General features: G+C 41.1%; 1 protein-coding gene across 1 annotated transcript in view; it reads left to right on the top strand.

Moving 5' to 3' along the window:
• Window positions 1-2,001: 2,001 nt before the first annotated feature.
• Window positions 2,002-18,846, top strand: part of MAPK4 (mitogen-activated protein kinase 4) — a 227,751-nt gene continuing 210,906 nt past the window's right edge. Inside the window, exon 1 of the mRNA XM_074202705.1 lies at window positions 2,002-2,125. The gene's annotated coding sequence lies outside the window, so the exon portion shown is untranslated. The remainder of the gene's footprint in view (window positions 2,126-18,846) is intronic.

Below are 18,846 nucleotides of genomic sequence, written 5' to 3'. Positions count from 1 at the left end.
GAGTGGAAAATATAGATAGGAGAGAAGAAAGTACATTTCAGATTTAAGTAAAGGTAAACTTGTGAGGGAGCAAGATTATAATGATAGGTGGAAAGTATTCCAGATTGGCTGGATTGTAGAATACTTAAAAAGGAATAATATGAAGAGTAAATTTGAGCAGGTAACTTGGAGCCAGATTGAGGATGGGGGTGGAAGTGAGGAGGAGATAATAATCTTCAAACAGGACAAAGACAAGTTGAGTTTGAGGGGAAAAGGACATCTAGATGAGGGTCTAGAGTTCAAGGGAGAAGTTAGAGCTCAATGTCTGAAGTTGGAAGTCATGTAGCTCCATAGCTCTAAATAGATGGAAGAGTGGATAGAGTGCTGAGCTTGGAGTCAGAAGACCTCTATTCAAAGCTGGTATTAGACACTTGTTAGCTATGTGACCCTATTAACTGTTGTTTGCCTCAGTTTCCCTAGTTGTGAGGTGGGGATAACACTGCTTCCCAGGGGTGTTGTGAGGATCACATGAAATAATCTTAGCACAGTGTCTATCACAGAGTAATGTTAAATAGTATTATTGTTATCTAGCTCCATAGTACTAAGTAGTAGGAACAGTAGTCTCTTGGAACATCACTCCATCTGGAGATGGAGTCAGGAAGACTTCAATTCAATCCTGCCTCAAATACTAGCTGTGTGACCCTACCCTTCAGTTTCTGAATCTTTATTTATTTATTTACTTACTTTTGGTCTTTTTTTGTTTTGTTTTGTGAGGTAATAAGGTTAAGTGACTTGCCTAAGTTCACATAGCTTGAAAGTATAAAGTGTCTGAGGCTGGATTTGAACTCAGGTCCTCCTGACTCCACTGCACTATCTAGTTGCCCACCCCAGTTTCTTTATCTTTAGCAACAAAAAGAAACCAATAAAATTTACCCGGGAATGAAAGCATGCAGAGCCCTCTCCAAGCAGTCAGTTTACAGGAGACTGGTGGAAGATGGTCAGAGTGGAAAACAGAAGGGCACAATCCAAATTCCTAACAGCCCAATAAGTGGTTGGACACATTATTCCCTAAACCCCTTCCAGCTCGAATCTAGAGTGCTATGACTTTCTGTATTTTCTCCTCTGGGGATCTGTGTACATGTCACGTCCTTTACTCCTGTGCAAGCTTCATGAGGGCAAGCTCATGTCCCAATTTTGCATTTCTTCTCTTAGCCCAGTGAGTGCTCGCCCTACAGAAATTGTCTGCTCAGTTGAATCAAAGTCTCTCCTGCAGGGAGGGGACCTGGATCCCACATATGACTCCTCCTTCCCTCTCAGGGACCCCAGATCTGTGGGGTGGGCACAGCAAGCTGGGTGGGGGCACCTCTTGCTGTGTGTGTATGTGATCACTGTGTGTATATGGGGTGGGGGGTCACTGTGTGTGTGTGTGTGTGTGTGTTGGGGTGGTCACTGTGTGTGTATATGGGGGTGATCACTGTGTGTGTGTGATCACTGCATGTGTGTGTGGGTGATCACTGTGTGTGTATGTGGGGTGCTCACTGCATGTGTGTGTATGTGGGGTGCTCACTGCATGTGTGTGTGGGGGGGTGCTCACTACGTGTGAAGCCCGCTGTCCGAACCGCCAATTTCTCAGGAACAGTGGAAGCAGGTCAAAGAGTTGGCAGGCAAAGTGGGGCGCGGGCTGAGGCTGCCTCCGACCTCCGGGGCAGGCAGGGGCTCGGGCGGGGCAGAGTCCGCCGCCCCGCGCGTGCCTCGGCCCGGGGCTCCCCCTCGGCACGGCCCGCGGCCACGGCTGCAGCAGGTGGGGCCCCCGGCCGGTGAGGGGCGGGGGAGGCGGGGCCGGAGCCCGGGGCGGAGCCGGGAGGAGAGCGGGCCGGGCGGCGGGGAGGCGAGGAGGAGGAGGAGGAGGAGAGGAGAGCGAGCCGCGGCAGAGCGAGGCTGGCTCCCGCGCCCGGCCGGCGGCTCTGCTTCTCCACGGCCGGTCCGAGCTCGGGGCTCGCCCAGGCGCCCGGCCCCTCGGCCGGTGAGGCAAGGAGCGGGCGCGCGGCGGCGGCGGCGGCGGCCGAGGCGCAGACAAAGGCGCCGCCGCGGGGGGACGCGGGCTCTGCTGCGGGAGCGGACCTGGGCAGCGGCCGGGGCTCCCTGGGTGAGTGCGCCCCCTCCTCCGGCTTGCTTTCTTCTCCGCAGTTGCTGCTTCCCCGGGAGTTCAGGGCAGGGTCCTCGCGCTGCCCCCCGGCCCGCAGAAGAAAGGAGGGGACGCTAGTGCCCCCTCTCCCCGGCAGCCCCAGCCCGACCCCCCCCCGAGGAAGTTCCCAGTGGGTCCCACCGAGAGAGGGATGCCTCAGGGCAAGGCAGTTCCGACCCCCTTGTGGGCAGCCTCCGCTAGGTCGTGCCCAGAGTGATTGGAATGGAATGGTTGCTGTAGATGTGTGTGCGTGCGTGTGTGTGTGTATGTGTGTGTGTGTGCGTGTGTATGTGTGTGTGTATGTGTGTGTGTGTGTGTGTGTGTGTGTGTGTGTGTGTGTGTGTGTGTGTGTCACTAGAGGACTGGATCTGGGAGGAGGAAAACCAGGTTCCCAGAGGGTCACATAAGGTTCTTAAGGTTGTTTGAGGGGGATGGATACAGCTACTTCCCGATTTGGTCCCTCGATTAAATAGACCCTGTCTTAGTTTCCTTGTCTTCAATCCTCCTTGTTTTTTTTCCCCCCAAGAAAGGGTTAATGTAATAGTTCCCACTCCCACTCCAAACACACTCGGGTTTTCCCGGTGTCACCGGGAAAATGGGGTCTGCTGCTGTGGGTCTCACAGCAGAGAGCAAAGGCTCCGTGTGTGAGATAGACAGAACCGGGAGAAAGGTAACCTTACCTTTGTAATTTCTCCTTCTCAGACTGAGTCCTTCATTCTTCCCAGGAGGAACTGGGAGGACAAAATCTGAGGGATTCTTTTTCCACGAAAACTCAGTCTAATGCAGCATCTATCCACCAGCATCTTGCATTCAATGCGCCTTATTCTTAGAAGCAACCCAGAAACCGAGGCAGCTTTAGCTTTTGTTCTTTCTTCTACGTTCCCGAGGAGGCAAGGTGTTAGGTAGCCTAGGGATTGTCACAAGATCCCCTAGGAGGTGGGGAGAGAGGAGATGTAAGGGGAATGGAGAGAGAGGTCAGTGGGGTTCCAGGGCTCTGGAAGGGGAAAAGTGGATTCAGCGGTGCTGCACAGAAATGTTCTCGGGACCCAGGCAATTTGTCTTGGATTTGTTCATGAATTGGAGCATTTATTAGACTGCTGCCTCTCACCCCATCATGTGCCTCTTCAAATGCGCTCACAAGCTTCACCCTCCCAAGTAATTTCCATTCACATAGATTTGCAAGGGACTTTCTTAATGTAACCTCTCCGCCTGTCATTGAAGCTTGCTACTCTAACTTTCTCTTCAATTCAACAAACATTTATCCCTGCTCACCATGTGCAGGGAACCTGTTCATTGGGAAATATTCTTTAGCTAGCCTTGTCAGAGGAGGGAAGAGAGAGATATACGATTTAGCATCTTTTGGCTTATGTCCTTTTCCCCCCTCTCCCTCTTTTCTCCCCAACTGAGCCCTGACTGCCTAAGACAGTCTGAGAAAAAAGGGACAGCCAAGCGTCGAACCTTTCTGAACTCCTTATCGTATGGTGTAGGAAAAGCTATAACCATCTGTTTCTCCCTACTGAAGACAAAATGTGAGAAAATGTGCCTAAGATGCAGAGTGAAAGATTTCGGTTAGATCCAGGGAGGTTAGCTCTAAAATAAACAGCAAGGTAGAATTGAAATAGCCCTTGGCTAGGGATCAAGAGACTTGACTTGTAGTTCTGGCTTGGACTCAGACTCACTGGTCAAATGGCTTTACCCTTCCAGGCCCTAACTTTCCTCTGGTATTAAAAGAGGGAGGTGAACTAGATGATTTCTAAGAGTCCTTTTCAGCTCTAATAGTTTATGCAGCTGGTGCAATGGGAAGATATAAACTTGGAGTCAGAAGACCTGAATTCTTATTTTGGGTCTGCCACTTATTTATAACCTCTGTGATCTTGAGCAAGTCACCCTCTTGGGACCTCAGTTTCCTCATCTGAAAAATGGGACTAGATGTTCTCTAATGCCCTTCCAGCTCTGATGCTAGTGATCTGAGTTTTATTAGATAATGAAATAGATCACCAAAAATGGTAATGGGATTTACAGTCAGTCACTCCAAAAATATATTGAGTCAATACAATGTACTCAAGCAATAAGGGTAGGCAGAGTGAGGGATGCAGCCTCCATCCCCAGTCTGAAAAAAACATACTCTTACATGAAGTCTTTCCATCCCATCAGAATATGCTCTCAAAAGAATCTGATATTTATATCAGAACTTGAATTTAAATTACTCCCCCATGCAATTATCCTCAGGCAGTTTGCATTTTAGGAAAGGTCTCGACCTCTTTTTATGGAACTCTGAGCATCAGCAGGCAGATGTTTTTCTGGCAGCAGAGTATCCTCTCTAGGGTTCCTAAAATCACATTGCCCCCATTTCAACCCTCCCGGACCTGGTCTCTTCTAGCTAGCCTTTGAGTTCTATAAAAAGTTGTGACACTGTCATTTTTTTGTCAATTTGTTGTAGCTAAAGTGAAACTTTGGGGGTTTTGGTCAGGTGTCAACTGAGGAATCATATTCTTGGTTTAGTTTAGATCATACTTGGGAACATTTTCACAAGGAGAACCCTTACTCCTCTCTAGATCCAAAGAGGAAATTTATTTTCTTATCACTAGCTTCATTCTGTGGCAAGATTCTCGAAAGGGGGAGTGAGATATCATGTTTTTTGGTATTCAGACAGATCTAGTAAGGGTTGTTATGTTGTGTTGTTGGGTTTTTTAATCACCTTTTGGGCTGATGTATACACAGGGGACATTGACTGCTGATTTCTCCCTGCCCAAACTCATAGCAGCTATACTTGATAGGCAGCAGCCTGCTGCTTTTAAGCATCTGCTAATGGGCTAATGAGTAGCATTGGGAGAAAGAAGAGAGACTGGGGGGATCCCTTTCTATCAGCAGCTGCTAAAGCAGCAGGTCAGGGGAAGCTCTTCTGTCAGTAAGTGGCAGCAAGTGAAAGCAACTTCTGGAGGATAGACCTGTGAGGGAAGTCAGTACCAAACTGGAATTGTTAATCACAGTATTCAGGGTGACCTCTATCCCTGATTGACTTCTACCCCACTGCGTGTGATCAGTGTTCCCTTAGTTTCTCGTTTTCCTATCGGTCAATCAATAATCCCCCTAAGGGACATAACTACATATAATAACATACAATACAACAGTAAGACATATGATATACAGTAAGACAATTTAAAGAATTGAGAAATGAAACTAGTGAAGTATATAGATTCTCTTAATGGAAAGAGGCTGCTGCTTTTTTCTTGTCTTAAGTCAGAGCTTCCTAGTATCCAAATAGAAGACATTAACTCTTTTTATACTTCCCCCTGTGGAAGTCTGATTATTTTTTCTGCTACTAGAGTGGCATCTCAATTCCAGTGTGTGCTGCAGCCAAATTATATAGGCTCAGAGCCAATTGTTAAATTTTTAGCATAAGCTTCTATATTTCAGAAATCAGCAAACATGACACAGACCAGAGGTTGATTTATTGTTGATTATGTAGCTCAGTGTATAGAAATGTGGGTCCAGAATCAGAAAGATGTGAATTCAAATATGGCCTCAGACTCTTACTAGATGTGTGTGTCTTTGGACAAATCACTTGACCTCTATTTGTCTCAGTTTCTTCAGTGCAGACTGAGGATAATACTAGTGCCTACATCCCAGGGTTTTTTGTGAGTATCAAATGAGATAATATTTGTAAAGCACATACATATACACACAGAGTTTATGAATGCTGTCACTTCTTTCTCCTCCTCCTTCTCCATAACTCTTCTCTTTCTCTTCTTTGACACCATCATGACCATTATTATTATTGTTTAGAAAATGTTGAAGAAAACATTAATAGTGCAGATTAAACTAAAAGTGTGTACATGTGTCCATTTTTCTCTAGCAACTCAACATACTGCTACATCTAATATATTTACAGCAAAACTTCATGGGCTATTTTACTAACAATTTGTTGAATTACAAGAATTTAAAATAGAAGGTATCTCAGAAGTCCCCTAAGCCTGAGCAAAAATATCCTCTATTTACAACACATTCTCTGCCTGGTAGTCAAAATTTTGCTTTGGTCATAGGGAACTCACTACCTCCTGAGGCAAACTATTTTACTTTTGGAGGACTCTAATTGTAAGAAAGTTATTTTGGGGTTTTTTTGTTTGTTGTTTTTCTTCTTCAATCAAGTCAATATAAGCTACTCTGTGTTCTTGATAGCTAGTCCAGGTTGGCATTTAAAACTGAGAAAGAAACTTTATCATCTGCACCAAAAGTTCATAGTCTTAAATCCTACCTTGTATGTAGTGTCTGAGAAGAATTGATTAAATGACTGAAAGAAAGGGATTTCAGAGCAAATTGATACTATAAAATAAAATCATTGTGGAAATGTTTAAACTACTATATTAGTTTAAATTTTATTTAAATTTATTATGTAATTACATCTAATTTAATATATAATTTTTCTGAGTCAATGACTAACTTCATTGAGATTTAAAGTGCTCATTAGAAGTACCCCCTTTTTTCTATTTAATATAACAGGTTACCTTGGATGTCTACTAGGCACCACTTTTCAATAGACATAATCACTTGACTAGGACTCAGAATATTCAGATTGAGCTCTTCTCTTCCCTTGGACCCACTAGGTGGCACAATCTCAGGCCTGCAGTAAGGAAGACTCACTTCCTGGGTTCAAATCTATCCTCAGACAATTACTAGCTTATGTGACCCCAAGCAAATTTCTTAAATCTTTTGGCCTCAGTTTCCACAAATGTAAAATTATTTGGAGAAGGAAATGCCAAACTACTGCAATATCTTTATCAAAAAAGTCCCAAATGGTATAACAAAGATTTGGACAGGCTGATCCAACAACAAGCTTGTCATATGACCTCCAGTAAGCCACTTAACTCATGTGAGCCTCACTTTTCTCTTCTGTGAAATGTAGCATGTGGATTAGATGAGTTGCAAGGCTCCTTTAGTTCTAACAGCCCTAGTTTGCTCAAAATGTTCTAAAACCCGATTTGTAAAAAATAGAAAATTCTTCATTAAGAATGTTCCTAACAAGTGGTAGTTAAGGACAGCAAGGTGGTGCAGTGGATAAAGTACCATCCCTGGAGTCAGGAGGACCTGAATTCAAATCCAGCCTCTGACACTTAATAATTATTTATGTGACCTTGGGCAAGTGACTTAACCTCATTGCCTTGCAAAAAGAAGAAGAAGAAGAAGAAGAAGAAGAAGAAGAAGAAGAAGAAGAAGAAGAATGTTCTTAACCAAGCTAGTCAAAATATCTTAGCTTCAGTAAGGAAAAATGCTCCAATTAATACGTAGATACAACTTCACATTGTATGAAGTCAATCTTGAGAATTTTAGGGAAAAAAAATTCAGATTTCAAATTTGTTTGTTCACTAAAGCAAGTTACAACCCAAATTCTTGTTAGGGGGAAGGGGATGTGACCATTGACTTTGCAAAATGATTTGTTATTGTTGTTTTTATAAAAGAATTTGCAATAATGTTGGCTCTTGTGCATTTTTGAAAATTCAATATATATACAACCTCTCTTGGAACAAGATTCACCTTTACTAAATCATAATCCAGAGGTCCAAAGATTAATGTAGCTTCTGGTTGTTTAGTCATTGGGAAAATTTGGTCCTTGAAGCCACATAATCATAGAATATTAGATCTACCAGGGACCTAAGAGGTCATAGAATTTTAGAACTGAAAGGGACCTCTGGACTCAAATTCTAGTCCAATGACAAGGCTGGAGGGCAATCAGAAGTTGGTATAAAGAAAAAGAAAAAAGAGGACTCAGGACAGAACCTTGGAGAGCAAATGTAGTTATTGTGTATCAATGAAAATCCAACAAAGGAACTGAGGAATGGCAGCAGAAGAGAGAGCAATATCATAAAACTGAGAGAAAAGAGAGTATTGAGAAGAGGTCAAGAAGAATGAGAATTGAGAAAAGGTCTGTTTGGTTTGGCAATTAAGAGAGCAGTTTCAGAGTGAGGGGAAAGGAAGTAAAGACATTGATTGTAGACAGCTTTTTCAAGGAGATTAGCCACAATAAGGAAAAATGATTAAGGACAATAGATAGCAATGATAGATGCATCAAGTTAGTTTTTTTGAGGATGAAAACTTCTAGACAGTAGGGAAGCAGCCAGTAGACAGAAAGGGATTGAAGATGGATGAGAGAATGGGGAAGATAAAAGAGACAATCTGCTGAGGAACATTGGGCTAGAATGGAATCATTTGTACATGTAGAGGGGTTTGCCTGGGCAAGAGAGACCACTTCGTTATATGAGGCAGGAGAGTGTAAGACTTGACATTTATCCTTATTGAATTTCATTTTATTAGATTCAGCCTTGTACTCTAGTCTGTCAAGATCTTTTGGGATCCTGACTATCATCTCTCATGTTAGCTATCCCTCCCAGCTTTATGCCACCAGCAATTTTGATGTTTAAGTCAACTATGCCTTTATCTAAGTTGTTGATAAAAATATTAAACAGCATAGGTCTGAGCCCAAATCCTTGCAATATTACATGGAGATCTCTGCATGCTAACAATGAACCATTGGGAAATACCCTTTGAGTGGGGCTATCTTACCTGTACTGAATTAATCTAATGATATTATTATCTCATTAATAGTTCTCCAAATGAACTCCTTGTTAACTATCACCCCTTGGTCATAGTTCTGCCCCCTGGCATCCAGCAAAACAGCTAACACATGAAACCTTTCAATTAGTTCAAAGATTATCATTGATTCAGTGCAGTATTTATTAATCACCTAAAACAGGTATCTTTCCCTCAAGCAGCTTGTAGTCTAACAAGGAGGTTAAAACAGCCATATGGAATAGTAACATTCAAGGAGTAGAAATACACCAAATAGACTTAAGGGTCATGGATGCCAAAGGAAGTGATCTGTTGGGAGAGGGTTGTGTTAACAGTAGATGCTGCAAAGAACTCAAGAAGAACCAGGACTTGTTTTTCTTGCAGTAGAGTTTTGATTTTCCTTACTATCTTGTTCTTTTTTTTTCTTGGATGCTGTCCAGTTTGTTACTGCCCTTTTAAGACATGTCACAAAGAAACCAAGAAGCAGAATATTAAGGCAGGAGGATTATTGGATTTTCAATCAAAAGCTCTGAGCTCATTTTCCTGCTCTGCCATTTACTGGTTGTGATGATGTTGATGCTATTGTTAATGACGATGATGATGCTTGTCCTTCGTTCGTGATATCAGTGAGGTAATGCTATGATAAGCAAATGAATTGGGTTTGAGTGGGGGCGGAGCGCTATGCTAAGTCACCAGTGTCATTTTCTCCTCCAGAGCCATCTGGAGTTCAGTGGTAAATTATGGATCAGGATGACTGGCGATGGCCCTGGATGCCAGACAGTCAGGATTAAATGACTTACTCAAGGTCACATGGCTAGTGAGTGTTAAGCAACTGAGGTAAAATTTGAACATGGGTCCTCCTGACTCTGCTTGGACAAGAACCTTAATCTCTCTGTTCAGCTCCTTTCATTTAATATATGTTATCAGCTGTTGTCCTTTGGATCTTATAAAAACAACTGTTTGTGCTCTGTTTATTGCAACCTGTAGTTCTTCTTTAAATTAGTTGACTTATCCAGGGTCATACTGTAAATTAATAAAGACTAGGATTAGATCCTTGACCTTTCCACTGATTTTCCTACTGTCTGGCTGCTTTCCTTATTTTCTAGTTTTCAAATCAATTCCACAAACTTTTTAAGCATCTGTTATGATCAAGACAACATCTTAAATGTTGGGTGCCTCTGGTTCTATAAGATTTCTCCATTGTGAGTATTCCCACTAACAATGTTCTTTACTTCTATGTGCCAATCTCTTGTCCGTATCTCCCCAAAAGTTTGCCACATAAGATCCATCTAATGTGCTAGGGTTCTTCCTCAATTTCTGACAGCCTAAGGATCCTAGTAGAAAAAGGAGTTAATCAGATGCTGTTTGACATGTACCCCTGGTAGTCTTCCAGTTTTTTTGGAGTCATCTTTTGCATGACTTCTTATTTTTAATTCCTTTTCTGCATTTGTTGCAGTCTGCTCATGTCTACTGTGGTGCAGCAAGGTGGTGAAGGGAATAGAGTGCCAGGCCTAGAGTCAGGAAGACTCATCTTTCAGGTTCAAAATGGTTGCAGATACTTTCTAGCTCTGTGACCCTGGGCAAGTCACTCAACCCTGTTTTCCTCAGTTTCTTCATCTTATAAAATAACCCAGAGAAGGAAATGGCAATCCACTCTAGTATATCTGCTTAGAAAACCCCAAATGAGGTCACAAAGAGTTCTACAGTACAAGTGAACAACAAGTCTATTATGTTCTTTAGGTGATCACATTGTGTCCTTTTGATATTACAGATCTATGACTGATGGTCATGCAACATCATTGGGAGATTAATATTAAGAAGATGGGCCTTTGTTTCAGAGAAAACATGGGCTCATTAAAAGAACTTTGAAATTTCTACAGGCAAGCTGGCTCTCTTTCTTGGTTTAATTCTGAGTCCTACATGATAATACAACTGCTTATGTGAAGTGTTATGTATTCTTCATCCATTTAGACTTTCCTGTGTGGATAGTTAGGTTTGATCCATTAAATGGATTATGCATCTCTTTAAGGAGCCTCTACAGCACTATTAGGTCTAATGCAATCAACATATCATCCAAAAACAGGACCTGTGAAAGGCTAGACCATTTAAAAGGAATCCCTCTAATACATGTTCTATACTAGAACTACTCCGAATCAAGGGTGAAACCCTTTGACCAAAGGTGCTAGGTTCAAAAAAAAAAGGGGGGGGGGGTGGCTAGGTGGCTTAGTGGACAAAGCACCAGCCCTGGAGTCAGGAGTACCTGGGTTCAAATCCGGTCTCAGACACTTAATAATTACCTAGCTGTGTGGCCTTGGGCAAGCCACTTAACCCCATTTGCCTTGCAAAAACCTACAGAAAAACAAAAACAAAAACAAAAAAAAAAAAAGTGCTAGGTTTGGGTTTTGAGGTTCCCCCCAATATCATTGAATTGGTGTAAGGAATATCTCATGAGGAAATGCTTCCTAATGGGATGCAACATCAATTCTGTAACTTAGACTCTTAGAGAGTTGCTTGGGGGTACTAAGGAGTTAATGACTTGCTCAGGGTTACATAGTATGTATTGGGTGGGTCACTGCAGAAAGGGGATTCAAAAGAAAAAATTAAATAGCTGATGTCCTTGGATACTGTCCTCTTTCCAGAACTCTTTTTGAAAGGCTAATAGTTTAGTTATTTCTGCCAGATACTTTTGAGAGCCACAGGGTCACCTTTCTCATCTTGGCAAGAAAGAAGTCATGTCCAAGAGGTGGATCTTCAATAAACCTTGTCTCTGTGGCCAGTTCAGTGGACATAGACTAAGCCAAGGTTCTGAGATCTCTTAGCCTTTCTTTCCAGGCTGATGACCCATCACTGTCTCTCAAACTGTCTGAATTCTAGACAAACTGGACTCCTGAAAGTTCCCCAGAAATGTCACTCTATCTTTCATGCTTTGTGCACACTGCTTCTACTAACACATTCTCCCTCTTCATCTCTGCCTCTGGGAATCCATACCTTCCATCAAGACTCATGTACTACCTGTTTTGAAAGACCCGAGTCTTCCAAATTTTAGTGTTCCTAGCTTTCTGAGATTAATTGTTATTAAATTTGTTTATACTCTATATTTATTTACTTGTATAATTGTTATTTTCATATAGTAGAATGTAAACTCCTTGAGAGCAGGGAGTACATTTTTTTTAATATGCCTAGCATCTAATGCAACAAATAATAGGTATTTACTTTGTGCCTGAATTGACCCTTTCTGAGGTTTATATGCCCAGAGATTGGGAATATAAAAGTTTCCTTCCTCTCCTGATGAGGGATCCTGGTAAACTTAAGAAACAATTCCCAATTTCTGCTAATCTGGTGAATTGAAGATTATTGGATCATCTCATTGACCTCCAGAGCATCACTGGCATATGAAACAAGTCAACAAACATTAAATGCTTACTATATGATGAGTATTGGTCAAAATGCTGAGGATGCAAAGACAAGGGGGAAAAAACAGTCCCTGGATTCAAAGAGCTCACATTCTAATGGACAGATAACTTGAGTAACTATGCACATGGAAGATATATAAATTGGAGGCAATTTCAGAAGGAAAAAGCTAGCATTGGGGAGGGCTTGGAAAGGCTTCTTGCAGAAGATGACATTTTGAGCTGAGATTCAATGAAGATAGGGAAGCCAGGAAGTAGAAATGAAAAGAGAGGGAATTCTAAGCATATGATTGCAATTTATTGTCATTCACATCCTTTGTTCCTTCCTAGTACCAGGATGATTGGTGGAAGACACTAAAGACCAGAGTATAGAATGATGGCTCCTTTCTGACATGCCCGTGATTTAGCTAACTTTCCTAGTTGCCTTTGAGATATGTACTGTCACCATTTTAATTTTGTCAGTAAAAAAAGCCCAAGATATGAATCTTCAACCAGTACCATCAGAGAGTTGATTCCCTGGAGAGGGATATGTAAGTTCCCAGCCCCATAATCCTTGCTGAACAGTGCTCCTGCCTTCTGGTAGCATTCTATTTTTTTTCCCATGTAATAGGTCATTCTGCTGTCAGTATGTCCAGAAAGATACCCAGGGATAAATGCAAAAACCCTCTCTCAACATTCTGCCCCAGGCTTAAACAAGAGAGCTTTACCCCACCAGCTACTTCCCAGGTTTGGACTTGAGAGCAGAGGTTGGCAAGAATGGAATTTTAAATACAAAAAAGTGGTTGCATATCTATGGCCAATGTGTCCATACTTAGGGAGACTTAACAGCTGAAGCCAGAACCGGTGCCCCATTAAAAGTGCTGTCAGGAAGGCAGTCTTCCTCTGTAGATCAAGCTTATCTGCCTATCTTTATATCCTTCCCTGTCTTTCATTGATTCCGTGTGTGTGTGTGTGTGTGTGTGTGTGTGTGTGATACATGTGCACAACTTGCACAGTAATTAGATGAATAGTGACTGAGGTCAGTGGGAAAAGAGAGTGAGGAGAAAGAGTGAACTTTTGCTCTATGAAAATACAAAATATTTGGATAAGTGTAACTGCGTGAGGTTGCCCAGGTGCAGCTCTGGTTTCCTTGGGCCCCCTCAGCATTCCATTTTGAAAGCAGCGAAACCAGCCAGGGTCCCCATCCTTGAGGTATTTATGCAGACTGAATTCTTGATGAAGAAAAGGAGAACTGGAAGGGGGCATCTGAATATCAGGCCTGGTTTTTCAGGCAAATTCCTTAAGGAACCCTTTTATTTCAGAAGAGGGAATCTATTCTGACCTTTAGAAGGCATGTGTCTAGATATCATTCCTGTGATAAAACATTTTTCTCACTCCTTCCCATGTTTCTAAGTAGTTCTTTCCCCTAATTATTTTTGGTCACAAAGTTTGAGAAATAAGGAATGAGGAAGACTCATTAGCAGAATTTGCTAATGGGTACTTCTGGATTGGTGATGTAAATGGCAACCTGAATCATGTCCTTTACCTGACCTTGAAGAACTGTGCCAGTGGATAAATTCTTACCTCTTTAGGTCATTTTCAGTTCTTCCCTCTCCATGTTATGCTCTGAGGGAGGACAGCTGGCACTGATTTGCCCAGTTACCTATGGGTAACTTGCAGATTTTGCATCCTTCCAGGGCAATGGAAAGGGAATAGTGTGGGTGGGAGTGAGAGAGAAAAGACAGAGCACATAGTGGAAACATTTGAGTTTGAAAACTCATAGGTTTGCTTTAGAGGTCACTGAGTAGTTAGTTATATAAGCTATATAAAAACTATTCTTGTGAGACAGGTCACATAAGGGCCTCAGTTTCCTTATCTGGTAAATGAGAGCATAGGATTAGATAAATTCTTCTGTAAAGTTTCTTCTAGTTTGAACACTGTCCCATTAATCTGCATCCTGTCCTCGTGGCCTGGTTTTGCAAGAATTTTCAATCTGTTTTTCTGAATTTATCCCATTTTGTCCACCATTTCTGCTTGTTCTGAGCTAATTTATAGTACTGGGTTTTTCCAGGGTCCAATGATGATTTTTTTTAAAACTTTTTTTTCTTAAAGGAGCAAGTTTAAAAATAAAATTCCCAGGTCAGAGTTCCAGTCTGGCTATGCCTATGAGGAATAAAGGTCAATGAACTAGTTACTCTGGAGAAAGGAACTGATCACACCAGAAAGAAAAGCTGTCAGGGCAGTTGGATATTTTTATTACATATCCGCCTAGAGGCAAATGGAGCTCAATGGCTTAGCTAGCTATGTGAGTTTATGAAATATCATTAATCGAGCTCTAGATTTTTGAAGTTAATTACATCTCCTAGTGCTAGGCCTGCACAAAGGTATACCCTTGAGTCCTAACCAAGAAAAATTAACCCTTCCAGCATGATTAATTATAGGAACAAATCTCCATCATTGTTTGATAATAGTATAACCTTCAGCTAATGTCCCCAAATGGAAAAAATAAGTGTTATCAAATTCATCCATCATTTACACAGCTGCCAAATTGATCTTGCTAATGTATAGATCTGAGCATTTTGTTTCTCTGCCATCCCATCTTTTCTGGCTTCCTGTTATCTCTAGGATTAAAAGGTATGCTCCTGGACACCAGCTACTGTCAGAGTTGGAAGTCAAACTCAGGGATTTCCTGATTCCCCAATCAGTACTTTTTCTACTAAATCATACTGATTAGTGTATATATCCTGTCTCCCTTTTATTAAGCCAGGTCTGACATATGATGCTTCAGGTTCAAGCTATCTGACAGTTTACATAGTGTTTACTAGTCATAATAGGGGAAGGACATTCAGAGAACAGAAAAGATGTTCAGTATGTTATTAATTCAGTTCAGACTAATGTCCCTGAGCCAATGTTGGTCACGCTGCCCATCTGCCTAGCAGGAGCTAGGGGGAACAATTAGGTGACTGCCCACTTGGGTACCTCAGCCCAAGACTTTACTTCCTTGAGCAACTTTCTATCCAGAGGCTGATTTCTGTACTTTTAAAGGAAAAACTCACTAGTTTCTATGAGATAGGATCTTACGATATTGCTTATCCCCTCATTAAATGTTAAGCTCCTAGACAGTAGGAATTGTTATTTTTCAGCATTGTAACTCAGTTCTTAGAACGGAATCGTGTGCAGTTGGGATTTAGTAAATAATGACCTGAAATTAATTAGTAGGCTTGCTGTTTATACTTTTGTTAGCAATGATAATTCTTTGTTGGAGCTGGTTCTCTTCTGTTTAGGAAAGAGCCCTCACCTAGAAATGGGGGCCCTGGATTCTCATCTGGGATCTTACATTTACTAACTATACGATCAGAAGTATGTATGTGAGTATGTTGTCTATAAAATGGGGAAACAATTTATTAAATGGTCAAGCTCAGTCAGGAAGTCCTGGGTTTAAGTCCTACCTCTGACATATACTAGCTCCATGACCATGAGTACTTAACCTCTGTCAAAGTCACCAGCAGATTGCTAATTTCCATTAGTGGAAGGCATTTCTGTACCAGATTCCCTATATAATTTAAATCATAAATCTGTGGTGAAAGGAAAGGAAAAATGATATATTAAGTCAACCAGCATTTATTAGGCACTTGCTGTGTACTAGGAACTAAAGTTTACAAAGAAGGGAAGTCCTGTGTCTGCCCTCAATGAGGGTATATGTCAATGTGAAAGATAATATGTAAATAAAAAGGAACATTATAGGATGTATATGGCGTGAATTGAAGGAGGAAGCACTTAACTGGTCCTACCTATCACAAAGGATAACTGGAAGTAATTGTGCTGTCTGTGATGGAGTCCAAGAGCTTAACTTGAAGTCAGGAAGAGCTGCATTCAAATCATGACTGACCTTTATGTTTTGCAGTCAACTCTTTAATTCTGTTAATAAGCAGACCGCCATCTGCATCAGTAGAGGGATTTCTCAACTGAGGACATCTTGCCAATAGCTGACATTGTATTGTTAGAGTTAATACTCCATCAGGAAGAGAGAATGTACTGAAATTTCAGAAATGGGTTGAGCAGGAAAAAGCTGGCTAGGGAAGTCCACTGGCTTACTCCATAGTGGCTCATGCTTTTTTGCTTCTCAGAGTTACAGTGTTTTGGAGTGCTGAATCAAGCACTTAGAACTTTAGGGAAGACCCTAGACCCAAAGTCCCAGGGCTTTCCAAAGACAAGTGAAAATTAGCTGGAATAGGTTGCTGGGATTCTGAAGCTGTTGTGTTTGCCAAACTGGAATAAGGAAGAGAGTGGCAATAAAACACCTTGGAAGAGATGTTGACAAATTAAAAACAATGACACAACTAGAGTGAACATCTGCTGTGGGCCCTTGCAGCCTAGAGGGGAAAGAGGGTGAAAAATTCCCCTGCTAATTAGAATAGAGTTCAGTTGTATGCTTCCACTACCCATCCATCTGCCATGTGACAGCTTTCATGAAAGATGGACCACCTTGATGAAAGCACCTTCATAATACACCCAGATGGCACTGGGTGCTAGGCATCACTCTCTCTCTTTCCTACCAACAGGAGCATGAACTTGCTCTGTAGTACTGGGAAGCAGGTGTCCAGGATGTTATTTCCATCTATTCAACTTGGCTCCCCTCACTCCAATCCTCACTTCATTTGATCTACTTTTTTTTTTTAAGATCATATTGGAAAGGGGAGAGGGAAGAGATGGTTCAGGTTCTTATTTATTTTCTTGAAACTCTGGATCAAATGATCTTAAGCAGATACTTCTTGTTTGTTTTAGGTTTTTGCAAGGCAAATGAGGTTAAGTGGCTTGCCCAAGGCCACACAGCCCTAGGCAATTATTAAGTATCTGAGGTCGCATTTGAACCCAGGTTCTCCTGACTCCAGGGCCGGTGCTTTATCCACTGCGCCACCTAGCTGCCCCTTAAGCAGATACTTCTTAACAAAATGCTTAGCATTTACACCCTTTTAGGTGGAAAGGGGTAACAAGGGAATGGTAATAAGCTCATTAGTTCATGTTCCTGCTAAATTCTTGCAGCACACTCTCCTTTGAAAAGAAAAAAATCCTTTCTTCATGCTCTTTTTTAAAAATTGCTGTCAGGACAGCTAGGTGGTATAGTGGATAGAGCACCAACCCTGAAGTCAGGAGAACCTAAGTTCAAATCCGACCTCAGACACTTAATAATTACCTAGCTGTGTGGCCTTGGGCAAGTCACTTAACCCCACTGCCTTGAAAAAAATTTTAAAAAATTGCTGTCATTTTCCAAAGACCCTTCCTTAAAACAAAGATGAGTTAAGTAAGTGCAATAAATCACAATACTGCTCATGTCTGACAATATATGTATGTCTCGTTCAGCTTCCCTAGTCCATAATCTCATTGCAGAGAAAAGGAAGGTATGTTTACTGTCTGCCCTTTGCAGCCTTCTAGTTCTGTTTTCTTTTAAGTTTTTATGATTATCAGTCATATCTTCAAAGCATCTTGAAGTATCCTACAATTTATCCTCAAAGCTCCATTGTCCTCTTGGGTAAATTCTATCAATGTATCTGAGTCCATCAAGTAAATAAAATGGTACACTGGTTTCTTGCTCCAATATTGATACTAGGAGCATGAGAAGAACATAAAATACATTTGCCAGACTGGTAATTACAAATTATTTTCGATCATTCTCCCACTTTGAACATAACAGTGTTTTACTCTGTCCTTTGGATCCTAAGTTTGGACTTTGACTCTTTTAATATATTGAATTACCCTTTTGTCCTCTGTATCACCTTGTTAATTGGTAAGACATAATAATGCTATTATTATTTAATTATCACCAGTAGGGTAATGTCAGATTTCAGTAATTTAAAACTATATTGTTCAGTAATCTAAAACTATATTTAGTAATCTAAAACAGACTTAAATTATATGAAATAAGAGCTTGCCTATCAGATAATGGAGATCTCGGAAAAGGTGGTGCTCATGAATAAATGGCAACTAGGTGGCCCTTTGGTTAAAGTGTTAGACCTGGAATCAGGAAGACCTGAGTTCAAATTTGACCTCAGACACTTATTAACTAAGTGACCCTGGACTAGTCATTCAACCTCTGGCTGCCTTCCCTTATCTATAAAATGGGGATTTTAATAGCATCTTCATCTCAGGGTTATTGTATAGATAAAATGAGATTGTATTTGTAAATATTTTACAAATTTAAAACTCTATATATGCTAGTTATAATGATTTTAAAGTATATACTTGATATTTTATTTTTCCCAACTACATGCAAAAGTAAATTTTATAACTTTTAAAAAAATTTTGTGTTCCAAAACATTTTTCCATTTTATTCATGTTGTGAAATAAAACATAGACCTCCCCCCCAAAAAAAACTCAAGAAAGTTTTTTTAAAAATATGTTTTAGAGGCGGCTAGATGGGACAAGTAGATAGAGCACCAGCCCTGGAGTTAGGAGTACCTGAGTTCAAATCTGGCCTCAGACACTTAATAATTACCTAGCTGTGTGGTCTTGGGCAAGCCACTTAACCCCATTTGCCTTGCAAAAACCTAAATAAAAAAAGTATGTTTTGATTTTCATTCAGATTCCATCCATTATTTTTCTAGAGATAGATAGCATTTTTCATCAGGAACCTTTTGGAATCATTGGATCATTTTCTAAGCTAATCATTTAGCTAAGTTATTCACAGTTTATCATCATACAATATTGCTGTTATTAGGTGTAATATTCTCT

Source organism: Macrotis lagotis, chromosome X (assembly GCF_037893015.1).
Source record: "Macrotis lagotis isolate mMagLag1 chromosome X, bilby.v1.9.chrom.fasta, whole genome shotgun sequence".
Classification (NCBI taxonomy): domain Eukaryota; kingdom Metazoa; phylum Chordata; class Mammalia; order Peramelemorphia; family Peramelidae; genus Macrotis; species Macrotis lagotis.
The sequence above is the reverse complement of the archived record's forward strand: the minus strand, read 5'-3'. Positions and strand labels throughout refer to the sequence as shown.